The sequence below is a fragment of the Callithrix jacchus genome, chromosome 11, assembly GCF_049354715.1.
Source record: "Callithrix jacchus isolate 240 chromosome 11, calJac240_pri, whole genome shotgun sequence".
In the NCBI taxonomy this organism is placed as follows: domain Eukaryota; kingdom Metazoa; phylum Chordata; class Mammalia; order Primates; family Cebidae; genus Callithrix; species Callithrix jacchus.
This window is the reverse complement of record NC_133512.1, coordinates 72002459-72023083: the sequence shown is the minus strand read 5'-3', so window position 1 is coordinate 72023083 and position 20625 is coordinate 72002459. Positions and strand designations below refer to the sequence as shown.

Sequence of the window (20625 nt, the reverse complement as noted above, 5' to 3'; positions counted from 1 at the left end):
AGAGATGCTATGAGAAAAGCAATAGCCCTAGAGAAGGATGAGCAGAGGCCCTGGTAGATCTGCCACCTGGATAATACCCCTGTGCAGGAACCAGCACCCCCAAGGCATCTGGGTAAAAGGAGCTCTCCAAAAGGCAAGCAGGGGTTGGTTAACCTGAGCCTTGGGCAGACCGTGGCCCTGACTATGCCTGGTCAAGCTGGGGTCACAGGCCTCTCTGTGAACATAGGATGGGGGTGGGGTGGCGGAGGGCCTATGATGTCCTTAGCTCCAGCTGCAAGCTCTTGGTTACTGCAACCTTCCTTCTTTTTCCATAAGGCAGTTAAGGATGCAGAAAACCTTTCCTTCCTATTTGTGGTGTTGTGAAAGACCCCTGCATCTTTCCTGCTATGATAATAAAGGACAAAAGATGAGACTATTTGAAACCATCTGAGCCCTCATCGGTGTTGACAAAGCCTGCCTATGAATTTTTATTTCTGCAAACAGTTCCAGGATGCCTTCCTAGAAACAAACTGATTGGTATCAATTTCTGTAGCATTTAGGGTACATATATAATGGCTATTTTCAAGCAGGCTTAATTTCATTTTAGTGCAAGATAAGGTTTTTCACTGGAGTCATTTCGTCAGAAATAAAATTGAGCTGGAAATACAAGAAGCAATTTGACTATCCTTACAGATGGTGGTTTATCAAGCCTTGGATTTTTATAGGTGTGTGACGCAAAAGTGGAAAAACCCTCCTGTGTTAGCAATGCCTGCAGACGGTGTGAGTGCAGCACCCCAGGGAGGGGCTGCGGACTGGCAGGGGGAGCCAAAGGATGGGAAAAAGATCTCAGAGCTGAGGGGAGAGGGCTTATGTCAGTGGACCTGCTGTGGAACGGCCCCGTTTCTTTCTGTTCAGTACCTTTGCTGAAGCAGTAGGAACTGGTTACTGGGCCGTGTGCACATCTGGAGTCTAAAAACTCAGCCCCTTGTCTCTTCACAGTAGATGTGTCAGGATTAGATCTTTGATCTTTGACCATTGGCGTCACCTCCTCAGAGAGGCCACTCTTCCCACCTTGTCCAAAGTGGTTATTTTCTATTTCATTTCCTTCTTTGTTTCTTTTACAACATTTACTGTAATTTATATTTGCTCTTTCTTTCTTCCTTTTTTTTTTTTTTTTTGAGAAAGAGTCTTGCTCTGTCACCTAGGCTAGGGTGCAGTGGTGTGATCGCGGCTCACTGCAACCTCCGCCTCCTGGGTTCAAGTGATTCTCCTGCCTCAGCCTCCCAAGTAGCTGGGATTACAGGTGCCTGCCACTGTGCCCAGCTAATTTTTGTATTTTTCGTAGAGACAGGGTTTCACCATGTTGGCCACGCTGGTCTCAAACTCCTGACTTTGTGATCCACCTGCCTCAACCTCCCAAAGTGCTGGGATTCCAGGGATGAGCCACTGCACTTGGCTGCTTTTTTTTTTTTTTTTTTTTTTTTTTAAATAAGTGTATCTCCTTTTACTAGAATATAAATTCTGTTAGAAAGGGACTGGGATCTGTCTTCTTCACTGTTGCGATTTTTCAGTCCCAGAGCATGTGCTGGGCTCATTTTAAGTGTTCAGTAAATATTAATTGAATGAAGAATGAAATCAGAGATCACAAATTTCTTTCTTGAAAGTGGAGCTGCCTTAATTATGTAGATGAATGTGGCATATGTGTATATTTCATGTATGTGTAATTAGATCAGGATCTGCACCTGTAATATATCCATATGAAACATCAACTTGATGTTAAAAAAACTCTTTAGTTTCATTGTGGTACTGTGTTGTTAAATGCAAAACATTTAAGGATATTGCATACTTTGTAAAATTTGTAGGAAAAATTTGTATGAATTTCTATATCCTTGCCATTCAAAGTGTCCTCCATGGACTGACTGCATCACCTGAGAACAGACTCCCCTCCCCTCACCCCAACCCACTGAATCTGAATCTGCATTTTTAACAAGCTTCCCAGGGATTCACTTGCCACTGAAGCTAAGTCACAATTTAGCTGTGAGTTCACTTTGTAAACTGTAGGGGGCAGGCGAACTGAAGTTGAGGAAAGAAAGAAGAGCTTCAACCAGGACACTGAAGTGAATGATAGTTGCAGGAAGAATGAGAAAGTCTAGGCTTCACAGGCCAGTTTCTGTTTTCAAACCCTCACAGTGCCTCTGGTTTAGTTAAGTTCGTGGGCATTTTCACTGAGCCTAACTCATGTCATGTTACTGGCATAGCCAGGACAGGACGCCACCTCTTGACTGCCATAGCTATGATTCCAGAAAGGGTATCTGAATGATATGTTCATAGTGTTTTTAGGTTTTCACAAGTGATTCTAATTGGTGTCTAATATTCACTTACAGGATTTTTTTTTTAAGTTAGTAAGCTAGTTGCTGTTGTTATAAAGAACATCTTGGAGGCTGTTTATCCAGGTAACACATTCCTGAGGTTTGGAGCTGGTTCAGAGACTGCAGCCAAGTACCTGTCCCTTCCCCTCTTTGGCAATAAGCTGAGGGAAGAACTGAAATTATACAGGCTCTTCTCTGAAGCACTGAGTTAAAAAAATTTCAATTCTCTAAATTGTAGACGGGATCTCTCATGCCTGAGTTAATCAATTAAATAAGCATTTATTCAGTGCCTAGAGGTGCCACTGAGGGGCCAGTTCTGGGGACCAAAGACAAGGAATACCAGATTCTTGCCTTCAAGGGGGATTGTGTGACTTAGGTTTATCCATGACAAATCTCTGCCTCGCCTGGTGGAAAACCTGGAATTCTCCGTCTTTAATGAATTTACTTTGTGCTCTAGGTCAACAGGAGAACCCACCACAGTGAAGAAGTCTTGTTCTTTATCATTTGGAAAATTAGACCTTCTTTCCAAGATGTCCTTAGTCACTGATCCTCATCAGCATGGATGATCTTTACTTTACTCTGAGCAGGTTGTTTTTATTCTGTGGGCCTCCAGAGCAGAAAGAAAAACCTTTTTAGAGGCGGCTTGTCTTCTGTTGAATGTGCCTGGCACATTGGTGCTAAACAGGCAATAAATCATAATAAATGGAAATAGTTGCCCATGGCATGATCTTATTGAGTCGTTTAAACAATCATTTTGTGTTGACAAAGGGTAGAGTGATTATGCCAGAGGAATTCAAAAGTGCTCGAAACAAATGAACTGGAGAAATTGCTTGAAAAATGTGGGGAGTTCTTCCAGGGCAATAGACTTGCTTCGTTCTGGCTCAGTCTTTACGTCTGTAGACATCAGTCTGCAGTTTTGCGAGATGAACCTCCTAGCAACCTGCTTATACCATTCATTCTGCAGCTTGAGAGGTTAATCTTCACATTAATGTGTGGGTAGAGTCACTTAAAGGGCAGCTCCCAGCATACGTGCAACTGTGCTTATACAGACGTTCGACTTGAACAAGGAAGACATGATTAGTAATAAGAATTCGTGCAAATAGGGGCTGTTGCCAGAGCATTCCTGAGACATCCCGTTGTGTTCTTGAGGTGCTCCTCTGGGGCTTGTGGGTGGGGACTACTATTTTTGCATGTTTTTGCCAAAGGACAATGCTGGGAGAGTAAGCAACTTCCTTTGGATCACCTTGCAGCGGTCCGGAGTAAGAGCTGAATTCTAGTCTTCACGACCCTCTGTCCAAGCAGAGGGAGGATGAGGGGAGATGCGGGCGGGAAGGAGGACGGGCGCCCCCTGGCGGCCACTGGTCGCGCCGCAGCGTCACATCCCCGCGGGTTCCCTTCTCGCCTCGTTCCTAACTCCACCCAGCTCAGCCCAGGGTCAGGAAGGGGCGCCGATTCCACCCCTTTCTCAACCTCCCCTGGGTGGGTAAGGTCACTCCACACGGCTTCAGATGGCAGTCCTTCGACTGGGAATGAGGGGATCCTCAGGATCCAGTAGGTAGATGCAGAGCAGCGGGGCTCAGTCCTGGAAGTGTGGGAGGACCTCTGGGAGCCGCACGGGGCCCGGCCACCTCGCCTTAGAGGCAGCCCTGAGGGGGAAGGTCAGGGGGCGTTGGGGATGACGTCATACCTCCCACGGAGACGTCTAAACGCTCTAGAGGTCTGCCTACACATTTACATCATTCTCTATTCATTACAGCTCCACTCAGAATGACTGGTGACTGGCACTGAGATAAATGACAACCGTTAAGGGGCTCACTGGAGCTGTTAATCCTTGGAGACGCCTTTGGGTAAGTCATCCTTCCAAGGTGGCTAGACCATTCTGGAGGAGCCTCAAAAGGTGCCTGTTGGTGTCCAGGGAAAGCTCACCGCCCACCTGGGCATCAGCTGACCTTCCACCTGCACTTTGTTGAATGCTCCTGGCGTGTTGATGGGGGAAGATTGAAACTGACTCAGGCTCCTTTAGTACTAGAGAACACATCTGATTCTTCTCACCTGAAGTCTGTGAGCTTTAATGTGAGTCTCTGTGGAAAGAAAAATCCACTAACAACATTCACTCAGTCTAGTCACCTGAGGCTGCAGTATGCGATAGAAGGCTCCTCCTGCCCGAGACACTGGCAAGAAGCCTCTTGAGGCTCCTTGGGGTGAGATACTCAGACAGCCAAACACAAGCACACAGAAAGGATTCTTTCAAAATAGAGATACGAGTTTGGTTGAATAAGAGACCTAATAGGAAATTCTTGAGGTTGGGAGCGTTGCAACCTCTAGTCAGCTTGCTGCAAAGCTGCTCACTTAGCCTCCTGTCACCTGGAAAGTCATCAGGTGTGGTGGCTCACGCCTGTAATCCTAGCACTTTGGGAGGCCAAGGTGAAAGGATCGCTTGAGCCCAGGAGTTTGAGACCACCCTGGGCAACACAGCAAGATTCTGACTACAAAACACAAAAATTAGCTGGGTGTGGTGGTGCATGCTTGTACTCCTAGCTACTAGGGAGGCTGAGGTGGGAGGACTGCTTGAGCCCAGGAGTGGGAGGCTACAGCAAGACATGATTGTACCACTGTACTCCAGCATAGAAACAGAGTGAGATGTTGTTTCAAAAGCAAAAGGCAAAACAAAACAAAGACAAAAGCCTGGAAAGTCAGCTCCCTGAATGCCAGTGGTGGGCTGTGGCCAGAACCTACTGGGCTTGATGCCCTGCTATGCCCTATGAGTAAATAGTTCATTGAATGGGTTTAAGTAGGCCTTCCTGCCAAAAAGGACTCACAGAACCCTACTCCAAGTGAGGCTGCTGTCAGGGGAGAGGAAGAGGTTTGGTGTGGAGGAAATGAGCAGCTGTGACCCTCCACAACCCGCCCTGTAATAGAAACGGGCGCCTGCCGCATTGTGGGCTGGTCAAAAAGCAAGGCCTGAGTGGGCAGAGCTGCTCCCTTCACTCGGGTCCATTTTCTAAGGCTAAAGGATGATTCCATGAACAGGGATACTGAGAGGATCTGTGAGTATAGGAGACATGGGCCTAAATTGCTCCTTCTGATCTCAAATCAGTAGTGTTATTTACTTTATCTTTTCTTCCTTGATTAGTAAAGGAAGGTCCTTGCAGAGGGTTGCTGTTGACCCCAAAGAGCCTGGGTCATGGGGCCTTTGTTCAGGTGCCCAGCGGTTGAGGAATATGTCCTTTGGCTAAGCTTACATGCTTTGATGAATTACCCAAAGGGGAACAATGTGATAATCTTAAATTGCTAACATGGCAGCTCTTTCTGATTCTGGCAAACATTACAGGTTCTGGGCCAACACGGGTGGGCTGCTACTTTGTAAGACAACATTCTTTGTAATGGCTTGGCATCTGGTTGAATTTTGGGAGTGTCTGGAGGGTTATAGGTTGATCAAGAGGGCGTGAACTCCTCTGGGATATTGTAGTGCAGGGTTTAAGTCTGGCCTGTGAAGTCAAACTACCCAGCTTCTAATCCTTGATCATGCTCCCTGATCAAGCAGGTCACTGAAATGCTCTCATCCTTGTTTTTTTTTTCTTAGCAAAATGACAGTGGGTAGAGTACCTACCTCAGAGTTGTTGTGCGGTTTAAATGGGCTCACTAACTTGGTGTGCCAGGCAATTAATAAGAAGTAAATATTCTTGTTATCATTGGGTTTGCCAAAAAAGATCTAACCTTCCTTCTGGAGGTGATCTGAAGGCCTCAGACTGGACTGAATCTCTTGGAATTGCTCCCAATAAATAAGCTTTATCTAGATTTGGAGTTTCAGAGCTGGGGACACCTGGGGAAGTCAAATGCAGCTGACTGATACAATTGCCATGACTGATACAATGAAACCCAAGACTCAGGGTTTCATTGGTACATCTATATATTCAATATACTGGGATACACCAACACCCCAGATACACCTAAAGAAAGCTTTTGAATCAGATCAGCAGGGCATAACATAGTCGGGCACTATGGTTTGGAGTCAGAGGACAGTTTCAGGTACGTTGTCTATTGCTCTCTAGCTGTGTGACCTTGGGTAAGCCACATAATCTCTCTGGGCCTCAGTTTTCCTAAATGTTAACTGCTTCCCTTGCCTTCTTCACAAAGCTGCCTTGTGTGAAATAATTAGATAAAAACATATGCATATAGAGTGGGATATTACTTTTCTTACCTATATCCCCTGACAAGAAGAGGCTTCACTCTTAAAAACAGTGTTTTTTCAAGCCATCTTTTGGTAACTAACACTGATGCAAAGGGCCTTGGATCATGTCCTAGGTGAACTGAATGGACCCATTGTTTCTGCTTGGGGCAGGTGGAGTATAGGGTGGGAAAATATCTGCGTGGCCATTTTGTACAATGCTCTGGAGCTTCATATCAGCTTTAAAGGTCAAGAAAAAGTTTTGTTGGGAACATAGTTTAATTTTTAGAAGTGCAGCTGCTCCCTTGACCTCTGGGGGTGGAAAGGATTGGCCAAAATCTTCATTTATATCCACTTAAAATAACTGACAAAGCTGGATTCTGGATTCAGAGAGTCCCAGAGGATGGCCTGTCAGTGCCGCTGCCTTTTTTAGCATTTAAGCTTGAATGAGTTGAGTGAGTCAAAGAAATTTTTCCGGCTGTGCAGACAATGTCTTCATGGCCAACTTTTCACATTGTTGTTTGCTTAGAAAAGAGTAAAGACCAATCAGCCTAACACTTTATTTTTGGCAATGCCTTTCCCTAGAACACAGGAATCCACAATTTACTGAGGGGAAATAATTGTTAACCTTAAGAGGTGCAGCCTTAAAAACTAACTAACTGAGAACTAATGTATTTGTGGTATAATTAGTAGTTTTACTAAGTTTGACTTTTGCCAGACTTTCACCTAAAGCAAATGTGAAAAAGAATAGTGACAATTACTAGAGGAGAAATCCTTCAAGTTCAAGCTCATTCTTTTTACTCCTTTATTTTCCCATGGTAGTAAGATTAAAGGTAAACGAAAAACCAGTGGGAATAATTTGTGGGATAACTCATACTTCTGTTATGAGGAAGACGTCATTTTTCTATTATTGTATTCTGTTATTTTATGAGAAACACTTATTAAAATAATGTGACTCCCACAACTCCACAATTTATAGCACCATGAATGTTTCTTTTTCAGGACCAAGAGTTTCTATAGCATTCTTTCACTTTTTAAGTTTGTCATCCATTATTTCTAAGTAGACATATGGCTGCTTTAAGTAATACAGGCATGTGTGTATGTCTATATGGGGCTAGAGAAGAAATCTTTCTTTCCTCTCTCCAACATAGCTATGAGGAAGGCAGGTCAGTTTCAATCACTGCCATTCCAGAGACAGAATGATAGAGGTGGAAGTGCCACCCACAATGGCATTGGCATATCTGCAGACTCTAGATTCTTCTTTTGCTGAACACTAGCAAATCACTTTGAATCAATGCGGAGTTTTAGTATAGCTTTGTATTCCTTTTCTTTTTCACAGCAGTATGGAAGACTGCTTAGTACGTCAGTAAACTGTGAAATCTAATTCATTTTTTCAGTTGACACATATTTTTGGGGACTATTGGTAGGTAGTCAGGATACAGTGATCACAAGGTAGACAAAGTCAGTGCCCTTGTGAGGCTAATGTACCATGTGTGTGTATGTGTGTGTACACAGTTGGCTCCCATTGAGAGATGGAATGAATGGCAAAGTTAAGATGGCCTTTCATAGAACCTCAATGTTACCTTTTGCTGAAAATCAAGTCCAAATGTGAATAGGGCCTTTATTGGTAGGGTGGGGTGGGGTGGATCACTTGAGGTCAGGAGTTCGAGACCAGCCTGGTCAAAGTGGTGAAACCCTGTGTCTACTTAAAAAAAAAAAAAAAAAGGTGAATAGAAACTTGGGACTCGAGAGATTTTGTTTGACAGGTCTCTTTTAGAAATCTAAAGATGTACTTAAATTGTAGAGACGTAGGTTTATAGGACAGCAATGATATCTAATGATCTTTGGCTGGGGTCTTACATAGTTTTTTCATTCATTTATCCATTCATTCCTTTCATCAAACACTGGCGACCTATCTGTATCCTTAAGGTAGAGTAATGTGCTAACCATTGGGAATATGAAAATGAATTTAGAAATACTTCTCTTCATGACCTTGCAGAGCTCACATTCTAGGGAAGGGAGAAAGGATACCTGAAGAAACAAATATGATACAATGTGTTAAGCACTTTAATAGAATTACATAATGAGTGATATAAAGATATAGAAAAGTCCCTCAGAAATACATCTTTGAGAAAAAGAAGCTGAAAAATGATGGCATTTTCATGAGCCTTTTCAGTTCCAGTCAACAATTTTATGGTTATGTTCATTTGTGAGACAAGCCCTCTTTGCCTTCATCTGAGATCTGAAGATTCACTTAATCAGAGCCTGACTCCAGTTTCCTTCACAACTATGTACAGTTCTCTTAGTAAAGAGCATACATGCAGGGTGCTTTATAGGCTTATTCCACAGAACCCATACTCTGGATGGAAGATGTTACATTTCATGTCTATTCTCTCTTCCTGAACTCTTCCCTGCCAGCAGCCATCCTATACTAAGTACTAATACTTGTAATACTTGCTCTGTTGGACATTCCGTGGCTTTGCATTCGTCCCATCAATGCCAAGGTTAAGAACTAGATGATTTCCAGTGTCTCAGACCAGGGAGAACTTGAATGGTGAATGCACAGTTGAGAAATTCAGGAGGGTTAGGAACTTACTACCAAGGGAAGGCATCTCATTTTCTCTGGGGCCTAAAAGGACCAGAAATTGGAATGTGGGCCAGGCACGGTGGCTCATGCCTATAATCCCAGCACTTTGGGAGGCTGAGGTGGGTAGATCACCTGAGGTAATGAGTTCAAGATCACCCTGGTCAAAGTGGTGAAATATCAAAATAAAAAATTACTAAAAATATAAAAATAAAAATATTTTTACTCTACTAAAAATATAAAAATAAAAAATTAGCCAGGCATGGTGGTGGGTGTCTGTAATCCCAGCTACTCTGGAGGCAGAGGCAGCAGAATTGCTTGAGCTAGGGAGGTAGAGATTGCAGTGAGCCAAGATTGCACCACTGCTCTCTAACCTGGGTGACAGAGCAAGACTCTGTCTCAAAAAAAAAAAAGAAGGAATGTGGAACTCTCCTGATTTTTCAACTGTGTATTGATCACTGAAGTTCTGCCAGCTCTGAGTATCATACCCAGTGAAGACCTGGGTCACCGTCATAGCTGAGACCGCTAAGCACACAGTTTGAATTACCTTCAATATGGCTTCTGTGAGCTAAAGATTTAACCATGGAATAGAATTCACTAACAGATTCATTTAAGGATGAGTATCTGCACAGAGCTCTGACAAGCTGAGATATGGCCAAGTCATGGGGCTGCATTCGTGACCTATGAGGACATTCCTTTTAATCAGCTTCTTCTACCAAGCAACTCAGGATAGCTCTAAAAAAACCCAGAGTTAGTTATGGACCAGTTGAAAGATGGCTCCAGGTACCCTTATTTGCGGAACAGGTAAGAACTGAATCAAAAGCTGTAATTAAAAAAAGATAATGACTTTTAAATTAGTTTTTATTAATAGAATTAAGCCATATTAAGTCTCAAGATGGTGTCATAAATATGGGAATAAAATGTTCTTCCCTAATGAAAATATATATGGACTGAATAATTTAAAAGTCATATATTACATGTTGGTTTATAACATTAAGTATTAAATATATTAACTGGCAACATAAAGTAGCTTTTGGACATTTTGTATCACTAGCTAAATAACTAGGTGACTGCTTATTGATCTCTATAGAGTCCAAACCCACATCAACAGGATGTACAAGTTTTGATATTGACTAGATAGAGTGGGCATTTCTTACAGAACCACAGGATGACGATGGTTGTTCCATGCTCTCTGTGCATCATCTTGTTAGGGAAGAAACAGAGATTGGGGCAGGATGATATAGATGAGCCACAATCAAATTCTCCCTTGAAGGCAATTAAAACGGGGAGCATGTGTCAGTGAAATCTTCTATCCTAGATGTATATCTGGCTCAGCTGTCTGGGGAAGTCTGGCATGGAACTGTCTGGGGAGGAGAAAATGAACAGGATCATTTCCTGGTGAGCCTGTCACTGTGCCAGCCTAGATTCTGCATGGTAGCCTGTTGCCTTTTAGAAGGCCACTGAGCCTTCTTTGATGACCTTGTCCTTTGCCCTATGCCTGCTGTCTTCTTCCACCCCACACGTCTCTCCTCTGCCAGCAGTCACTCAGGAGCCAAGCCCCAGGGTTTGTCCCCCTCTGTTTTCCCTTAATGGGGTAACTGCAGCTTCTGTGTCTCTGCCTGTCTTTCCACTCCCACCCTGGTGGATGCCCTCGTCTCTGTTCACCTGCAGCACTGCCATGCCTGCAATATGGTTGCTAAGGCCCCCTGCCCCCCAATGTAGGCAATCGTTTGTTGCCTGCCCCACTGCTCTGACTGCCCCCTCTGTCTTGCCTCTATGCATGGCCTGGGTCTGCACTGTGGGCCTGGTCTGCCTCCCACGGTCTCTCTGGAAGACACCTTATATTCCAGTCACACTCCTTTCCATGCCTCGCCCCAAGCTCTTGCTTACATTGATTTTGCCTATGACTGGATTGCCTCACTGCCTCTCTGCTTCCTAAAACCCTGCTCAGCTCAGATGCTACCATATGCTTGTGGTCCTCCTTGATAGGCTCACAGAGAAAATACACCTTTCCCTCTTCTGAGCACGTGTTGGCTGAGGTTTACTTGCTGATAGGATTGTCTTGGCTTTGCCTATCAGATAATGGCTGTAGCTTATTAATCTTTCTGTTCCTCACCATGCCAAGGTAAATGCCTTGTATCAAAAACTTTTCTGATTTGAGGAATGAATCAATTTCAGAGAAAGCCTTGCCTAGGTGACATTTTGGAATGGAGACTCTGAAATTAAATGGCAAGCAAATGGATATGATGATGTCCTCACTGGCATGTCTTCTATATGCAGGGTATGTTAAATTGGGGTTATTGCTTTGCTTTTTACGCTTGAAGGGATAGTGTCTTAGGAGGAATGCCTGAGTGGAGAAAACAGTGAACTCCTCTAGTAGTCAGGCCCGGCAAATATAATCTGTATTTTCACATATGCGTATCTCTGCACATGATTGTCACAATGAGATGTGTCAGTTGACATCACTCTCTCACTTTCTTCCTCTTCATTCCTCATATTCATTAAAAACATTTCCCCCCGATTACTAAAATATCAATTAGAGGCAATTTGGGTAATACATCAAAGCATATGATCTGGGTGGTATTTATCACTATCCCCCAAAAGAACTCTATCAATTTAAATTTTCCTCCAGTTTTTTTCTTCTTATATTTCTCCTTTTCAGTCACATATTTTGTATGAACTGGACTTTCACTTCATACTGTTTTTGGCTTGGGGAAGTGGTTTGTCCCAGGTCCTCCACTTAAGGATAAGCCTGAAACATAAGTAGTCCCATCAATTTCTGGTCTTAGTTTTAAGACATTCCGGGGGAATTTCCAATAAATATAAGGAAAGCTGGATAATTAAAAAAAATAACTTCAGGCCGGGCGTGGTGGCTCATGCCTGTGATCCGAGCACTTTGGGAGGCTGGGGCGGGTGGATCATGAGATCAGGAGATCAAGACCATCCTGGCCAACATGATGAAACCCTGTCTCTACTAAAACACACACACACAAATTAGCCAGGTTTGGTGGCATGAGCCTGTAATCCCAGCTACTCAGGAGGCTGAGGCAGGAGAATCACTTGAATCCAGGAGGGGGAGGTTGCAGGGGGCCGAGATCATGCCACTGCACTCCAGCCTGGCGACAGAGCAACACTGCATCTCAAAATATATAATTTATTCATTCCTTATACCCTCAGACTCAAGACGTGCTGCCTTTGTTTAAAGGACAGGATGTGATGAGAAAGAGATTTTGTAAAATAAAAGATGAGATGGCATCTCATAATTTCCACCACATTACCAGTCTTATCAGTAAAGTGCTTCTCCCTGGAAATGGTCACTGCAAGCTAAAAACAAATGTGAAAATAAGGAATACGAGGAGCTTAAATTCATCTTTGGCTCAGAGGAGTTAGGGCTAAGGCCCAGGGTTGCAGTTTTTTTCTTCTAGACATTTCACTTAGTGCTCATATCTGGGCTGATGTCTGCTACACTGCTCAGCCATTCCTGCTTGGCTTAATTCCTCTCTCGGTCCTTCTTCCACTGCAATTCATGGCTGAGGGCTCTGTTCTTACTCCTACAGTCTGCTCTTGCCCATAAAAAATGGTGACAGACACAATTGCAGTCCTATGATTTTTTTCTGGGGGGGGAGCTTGCGATAGAGCCCCCAACAGCCTTTAACACCTTTTCTCCACTCCTTGTTGTGTATGTGGGTGGTGGGATCTATGTGAACTTGATAAACAAAACTCATCAGTTTCAGGGATACAGTTTGTGAGACTGTGTCAGAAGACATCCGGTAACAGTGTGCCTGGCAGAGCAAAACCATCAATGCAATGATCCTTTTAAAACATTGCAGGGATGTCTTTTAGTTCAGAAGGGCAAATGAGAATGCCAGGTTTTTAGGGTCTCACTGAACACCGATGTACTTCAGAACTGGTATCTGTAATTTTCCACACATTTGTACTTGTAGCAATGAAATGCTTCCTCTAACATCTTATGGTCCTTTGGCCTACGAAATATGCCACTATTTCTCTTTTCAAATACCATTTTATACATTGGGACTGATAATGAGAGCAGTATAATTCTTATGTAAAAGGTCAATAAATCGTTCACAACAGAGAAAATTCACCTGGTAGACGATTGTCCAGATTTTCTATTTTGCTCATCGAAAAGTCTCCTCAACTTGTTTTGCTAGCTATTACATATGTATTAAGTGTTACATCTGTGTTTATGTAACACATTTTCATACTCAGTTTTGTCCTGGCATAGTTTTTGCCCTTAGCTGTAAACCTGTCTAAACCTTAGGGATCTCATATTTAAATTGCCTGTTGGTTTTAGGCCAATGTTATTAACTAGAATTGTGATATATTTAGTCAGTCTCTTTTTCCACACCGTAGGCTCTTCAAATTAAGTCAATATTACAAAAAAGGAGAGAAGATGGCTATTTAAAGTGAACATTGAATAGGAATAAATATTCTCAGTCAAGGTGGTCACACAAGACACTCTTTCTGAGCATGCCTGGGACGTCTGCTTTGAACAGCAACTAAATGACACAAGAGGATTTAGCAAAGGCTACTGCTGTTGAGCTGAGAGTATTATTGTGTGATTAGAGAGAAAGCAGGGGAATTGAAATATCTGTTTCTTGCTCAGGTTTGCAGGTTATGGTGGTCAGAAATGCCTTTGTGTCTTAGATTTCTGAGCTACAAGGTTGTGATCATTCTCCCTTGGGCCTGATCTATCTTTATGTGACTTTAGGGATTCTCAGGAGCCTGTCTGCTCCAGTTCTCATTCTGCCTGAAAACATCATTTTGTGAGGACGTTCTTAATAAGACAGCACATATTTGCAGGCTAAAGCATCCTTACCAGGAAGAGTGATAACTAACATGGGCTCTACTGGTTCCCTCTACTATCACTAACTCAGCAGCAACCCCCCTGCTGAAGCATGTTCACACTGGAGTTAATAGGAACAGGTCACCCAACTCTACCTTTCCCAGTGATACCTCTGAAGTCAGAAGCTAGCGGTCTCCTGGCGAAGGCCAGTCCCCACCTGGAGCATTGACCTGTTTTGATTCTGCAGATTAGTCACTGTTTAGCGTGTCATAGGTCAGTTCTGTCACTGGCAAATGAAGCCTGTCTGGCATTTATTCTCAGAGAAAAGTCTGAAAAGCTCTTATGGCCCATCACATTTCAGAAGAAAGCCATAGTCATGTCAGAGATGTCATGGGCTTGAGCCTTCTCTGGACTAATTGCTCTTCCCGAAAGAAATACAGTACACAGATGCAGGCGAGCTTTGAGGTCCTGGAGAGGGCTGATTCTTTTTTTAAAAAACTGTCAAGGAAGTGTGTTATGAGGTTGTACACAGCCCTCCATTTCTGAGAAATATTGTTACTGCTGTTTAAAAACAAACTGAGGAAAATGGAAGGAGCAATAAAAGTAAAACCAACTGTACATATACAGAAATATTAGGCAATTGCTGGTCCTACTCTTTTCCAATTTTGAAGGGAGTCCTCTTCTGTTAGAACTTGAGGGGAGGTTTGAGAATTTGCATTGCAGCCATTGCATAGTCATTTCCATGAGGTCAGGGCTTTGCTGGGTGTGGGGGTTCTGTAGTTTGGAGATTTTTATTTGAGACAAAGTCTCACTCTGCCACCCAGGCTGGAGTACAGTGGCAAAATTTTGGCTCACTGCAAATTCTGTCTCCTGGGTTCAAGTGATTCTTGTGTCTCAGCCTCTCAGGTAGCTGGGACTACAGGCATGTACTATCATGCCTGGCAAATTTTTGTATTTTTAGTAGAGATTAGCTAGGCTGATCTTGAACCCCTGGCCTCAAGTGATCCACATGCCTTGACCTCCCATTGTGCTGGGATTACAGGCATGAGCCACCATGTAGCCTTTTTTTCTTTTTTTTGAGACAGGATCTTACTCTGTCACCCAGGTTGGAGGACAGTGGCACCATCACAGCTTACTGCCTGGGTTCAAACAAGCCTTCCAAGTAGCTGGGACTATGGGCACATACCACCACACTTGACTACTTTTTTTTTTTTTTTTGAGATGGAGTTTCACTCTTGTTACCCAGGCTGGAGTGCAATGGCGCCATCTCAGCTCACCGCAACCTCCGCCTCCTGGGTTCAGGCAATTCTCCTGCCTCAGCCTCCTGAGTAGCTGGGATTACAGGCACGCATCACCATGCCCAGCTAATTTTTTCTATCTTTAGTGGAGATGGGGTTTCACCATGTTGACCAGGACGGTCTCGATCTCTTGACCTCGTGATCCACCCGCCTCGGCCTCCCAAAGTGCTAGGATTACAGGCGTGAGCCACCGCACCCGGCCTTGACTACTTTTTATATGTTTTGTAGAGTTGGGAGTTTGTCATGCTGCCCAGACTGGTCTCAAACTCCTGAGCACAAGCGATCCATTTGCCTTGGCCTCCCAAGTGTTGGGATTACAGGTGTGAGCCACTGTGCCCAGTGGTTAGTTTAGATTTTTGACCCTCCAAACCTCATGCTGAACTTTGATCCCCAATGTCGACGGTGGGGCCTGGGAGGTGTTTGGATCATTGGAGTGGCTCTCTCTGAATGGCTTGCTGCTGTCCTCATAGGACTGAGTTCTCCTTCTTGGTTCCCTGGGGTGTGAGGTGTTGGAAAAAGCCTGGGACCCCCTCCTCTTTCTTGCTTCCTCTCTTGCCACGTGACTGCTGCACACGGTTTCCTTCCACCTTCCGCTAAGAGTGGAAGACGCCTGAAGCCCTCACCAGAGGCAGTTGCTGGTACAATGCTCCACAGCCTACAAAACCATGAGCCAGAGAAACCGCTCTGCTTTATAAATGACACAGCCTCAGTATTTCTTTTATAGCAACAAAGCGGACTAACACAAAAGGGCAGCGGGGCATCGTGGACCAGTGCTTACTCTCAGCAATGGGGACTTTTCATTACATCACACGGCCCCTGCCAGAGCTCATAAATGCTTGGCTACTGGGGAAAAAAGACTTTAATAATCTACTTTATCACCCAAGAGTGGCTCTCAAAGCTGGTTATATATGACAACCAGAATATGAACTCCTGTGAGAATGCAGACACTCTGACTCACTGGTTTTGTTCTTCAAAGTTACCCTGAGGAAATAATCAAGGATATATAAGGGAAGATATAGCTTCAAGGATTTTTTTTAATAATGGAAAAATTAGAAAATTAAAATTAAAGAACGTCATCCCAATAGGTGCAGTGGTTCACACCTGTAATCCCAGCACTTTGAGAGGCCGAGGTGGGTGGATCACAAGGCCAAGAGTTCTAGACCAGCCTGACCACCAGGGTGAAACCCCATCTCTACTAAAAATCCAAAAATTAACTGGGTGTGATGGCATGCACTTGTACTCCCAGCTACTCAGGAGGCCGATGCAGGAGAATCACTTGAATCTGGGAGATGGAGGTTGCAGTGAGCTGAGGTCATGCCACTGCACTCCACCCTGGTTGACAGAGTGAGACTCTGTATCAAAAAAAAAAAAAAAAAAAAAATCATCCCAATAGGAGACGGGTTAAATGAAAAATGTGTAGAACTAAATGCTGAGGAACTATTAAAAACAAGGTATAGAAGGATATTTATATTATGGAAAAGTAGTCAAAATATTGTCAAATAAAAAAAGCAGGTTTTATAATAAAATGGTTACATTTTAAAAAAGAGAATTCTTTTCCCTCTTTTGATTATTTCTATTTTTGACGTATTCTATAATTAAGATGTAGTATTTTGTTAAAATCAGAAAAGCTACCTAAAAAAGAGAGCTCATTAGGACAGCATTTGAGAGCTAATGCTGCAGCAGCATGGCAGTAGGAACATTGTCAAAATTTAGATTTAAAAGACACCCTTTTAAAATGTCTGTCCTAGGAGTTTCAGAACATCAGCCTTTCAAAGAGCTTTGTCAGAGGGGTGGGTGAGGAGACCCTTAATATGGAAGCTGTTCCAGGATTGCATTCCCCTCTGTCTGAGGGTGCTGGGAATTCAGTGGGAGGGACCTTTCTCTGTCTCTCCTTCCTCTCTCCTTGTCAGATTGGCCCCAAGTAGGTGAGGACCCGTGAGGACAGACTGGCTGTGCGCCTGCCATGGGAATATGCATATATTCAAAGGTCCAAAAGTGAGGCCAAAGCTTCTAAATGCTTTTCTCTGGAGTCATTTACTAACCAGAATTTCAGGAAAATATAAACATCTTTCCTTTATTATCTCTTCTGAGGTCTCTGGCATGAGCAGATGTGTGTGGCTGTCTTTCTCCATCCTCATAAGCTCCAACCCCCAACTGTAAGTTCATCTTTCCCTGTTTCAAAGTGGAAGTGCCCATTTATTGGGGTGGGTGGATTAAGGAATGATCAAGTAGAGAAGGATGACAAAAATGCAAAAGTGAGGAAAAATTTCAGCTGAAAAATTGTTTATTCTTTCCTGGGCTATAGAGGTGAAAATAATTGACTGGATTTTGTTGCATTCTGTTCAGCAGTCCAAACTGAACCTCCAGCTTGTTGTGAGGTATTAAAGGCTTAGTTCCAGCCTTTTGATTCTTCAAGCACACTTGTACTCCCCTGAGATCTACCCCAGAATCTGCTGGATCTAATACCACTTTCTTGTATGGACTGAGTTTATTTTGTACCTTCTCTTCATAAGCGGAGGAAACCAGGCCTATGAGTTAGATATGGTAGTTCTTTCTCAGAATGCACTCACTTTACACAGCAATACACATATTTTTTTTTTTTTTTGAGACGGAGTCTTGCTCTGTCACCCAGGCTGTAGTGCAGTGGTGTGATCTTGGCTCACTGCAGCAAACTGTGCCTCCCAGGTTCAACTGATTCTCCTGCCTCAGCCTCCTGAGTAGCTGGGATTATAGGTGCACACCACCATGCCCAGCTAATTTTTGTGTTTTTAGTAGAGATGGGTTTCACCATGTTAGTCAGTCTGGTCTCGAACTCCTGACCTCGTGATCTGCCCTCCTCAGCCTCCCAAAGTGCTGGGATTATAGGCGTGAGCCACCGCGCCTGGCCTAAAGGGATATAATTTTTATTCTGGGATGTTGAAGACTGGAGAGGTAGGAATTCTGTCTTAAAAAAACCCCCATCTCACTCTGTGGCCATTCCCCTTCACATGGGTGTGTGTATGTATTATGTTCTTTTATCACAATTTTTTAAGCCCTTTCATTCATAGGAATGCTTGTTTTCTTTTTTGTGTTTCCTAAAAGACCATAACCTTCTGGAGGGAAGGACCTGAGCCTACTATTTTACTTAATTTTTAAATTTTATTTTGAGACAGGGTCTTACTCTCTGTCATCTAGGCTGGACTGCAATGGTGTATTCTTGGCTCACTGCAGCCTTGACCTCCTGGGCTCAAATAATGCTCAACCTCCTGAGAAGCTGGGACTATAGGCATGCACCACCAAGCCTGGTTAATCTTTGTATTTTTTATAGAGACAGGGTCCCACTGTGTTGCCCAGGCTGGTCTCGCACTCCTGGGCTCAAGTGATCTTCCTACCTTAGCCTCTCAAAGTGCTGGGGTTACAGGTTTAAGCCACCATGCTTGACCTTACCCCTATTTCTTTTTATTCATTCATTCATTCATTCATTCATTCATTCATACATTCATCCATCCATTCATTCATTCATTCATTCATCCATTCATCCATTCATTCATTCGCACAATGTAGTGCAAGGCATCATTCAGTGTTAAGCGTGGGGCTCTGGGCACAATCATGCTTGCTAATAATAGATCTAGTGGCTTTGGAACTATAAAACAGATAAGATAATAACCTAGTAAAAATTTCCTAAGGGACAAGGTCACAGGAAGGCAAAAAGGAAGCCGTGGTCTCGTGTCATATTTTGTGGTGCTAAATAACCTGGCAATGTTTACATTTACGTTAACCATCTCCATAGGGAGTGCCTCAGCCTGCCACTTGCAGCTTCCAATGAAGATGAATGGAAACATTTTCCCCTTGTCGGTGTGCTTCTGAGGTAGAATCAGGATTGTGTTCTATTAGCATTTGTCTGTTTTGCAAACTCCTACCTAGAGTGGCTGTCAAGACAATTGATATTCCTCTTCCCCAATGAACCTGGGCTACTGTCTATAAGAAGTCATTGTGAAAAGAGGTGGGGTACAAAGAAATAGAAATAAACCACTGACACCTCCCAGACCCTGGAAACTCCTTTTCTACACATGCAGTTTTACTTCCTTACTGCGCCTGGTGGAGTCCTCCTTCTAAAATCAATCAGGGCAAGACCCAAAACAACAGCAGCAAAAACAGAAGCTGAACAAAAACCTGGTAACTAGAGAGTGAACTGATGATAATGACAATCTTGTGATAATAAGCTGCCTGGCTCCTACTGATTGCTCCTTTAAGAAACTCTACATCTCTTATCTAATTGTCCTGAAGGCTGAATAATGTCTCAAATGGAGCTCAGGAACTGAGGCAATCCTCTGTGCACTAACCTCTGCTGAAGGCTTAGGGCTGCTGGGTCTCCTGTGTGGCGGTGTCTTTTTTTGTTACTGCAGTAAAAAACATAAAACCTACCATCTTAACCATTTGTAAGTGTGGAGTAAAGTAGTGTTATTTGAAACAGATCCCTAAAACTTCATGGTGGAAAACTGAAACTCTGTATCCATTGAAATCACCCTTTCCCCTCTCCCCAGCCCCTGACAACCATGTTCGATTTCCCATTTCTAAGAGTCTGACTACTTTAGATACCTCATATAAGTGGAATCATGCAGGATTTATCTTTTTGTGACTGGCATATTTCACTTCACATAATGTCCTCAAGGTTCATACTTGTAGCAGATGACAGGATTTCCTTCTTTTTTAAGGCTAAATAATATTCCATTGCAATACCATTTGACCCAGCAATCCCATTACTGGGTATATACCCAAAGAAATATAAATCATTCTATTATAAAGATACATGGATACATATGTTCATTACAGCACTATATATAATAGCAAAGACATGGAATCAACCTAAATGCCCATCAATGATAGACTGGATAAAGAAAATTTGGTACATATACACCATGGAATACTACGCAGCCATAAAAAGGAACAAGATCATGTCCTTTGCGGAAACATGGTTGGAGCTGGAAGCCATTATCCTTAGCAAACTAACACAGGAACAGAAAACCAAACACCACATGTTTTCACTATAAGTGGGAGCTGAATGATGAGAACACATGGACAAATAGTGGCGGGAACAACACACACTGTGGCCTGTCGCGGGTTGGGGGAGGGAGAACATCAGGAAGAACAGCTAAGGGATGCTGGGCTTAATACCTAGGCGATAGGATGATCTATGCAGCAAACCACCATGGCACACGTTTACCTAGGTAACAAACCTGCACGTCTTCCACATGTACCCCAAACTTAAAAGTTGAAGAAAAAAATTCCATTGTATATAGCGTACACACACACACTGACACACACACATACATCCCTCCCACATTTTCTTTAACCATTCATGTGCTGATGGACGCTGAGGCTGCTCCACCTCTTGGTTATTGTAAATATTGTGAATAATGTGCAATGAACATGAATGTGCAAAT

At 43.3% G+C, this 20625-nt stretch overlaps 1 protein-coding gene and 1 long non-coding RNA gene across 41 annotated transcripts in view; one reads left to right on the top strand and one right to left on the bottom strand.

The window, feature by feature from the left end:
* Positions 1-20625, bottom strand: part of MAGI2 (membrane associated guanylate kinase, WW and PDZ domain containing 2) — a 1508583-nt gene that overhangs the window by 19779 nt on the left and 1468179 nt on the right. The gene's annotated exons all lie outside the window — the stretch shown is intronic.
* LOC144578385 (uncharacterized) overlaps positions 3749-20625 on the top strand; it is a 285723-nt gene continuing 268846 nt past the window's right edge. The window contains exons 1-2 of one of the 2 annotated variants that reach the window (XR_013524050.1): positions 3749-3899; positions 4105-4195. This is a non-coding gene — a long non-coding RNA (uncharacterized LOC144578385). Of the gene's footprint in view, positions 3904-4104; positions 4196-20625 lie in introns of both variants that reach the window. The other variant, XR_013524049.1, reaches the window with a different exon arrangement.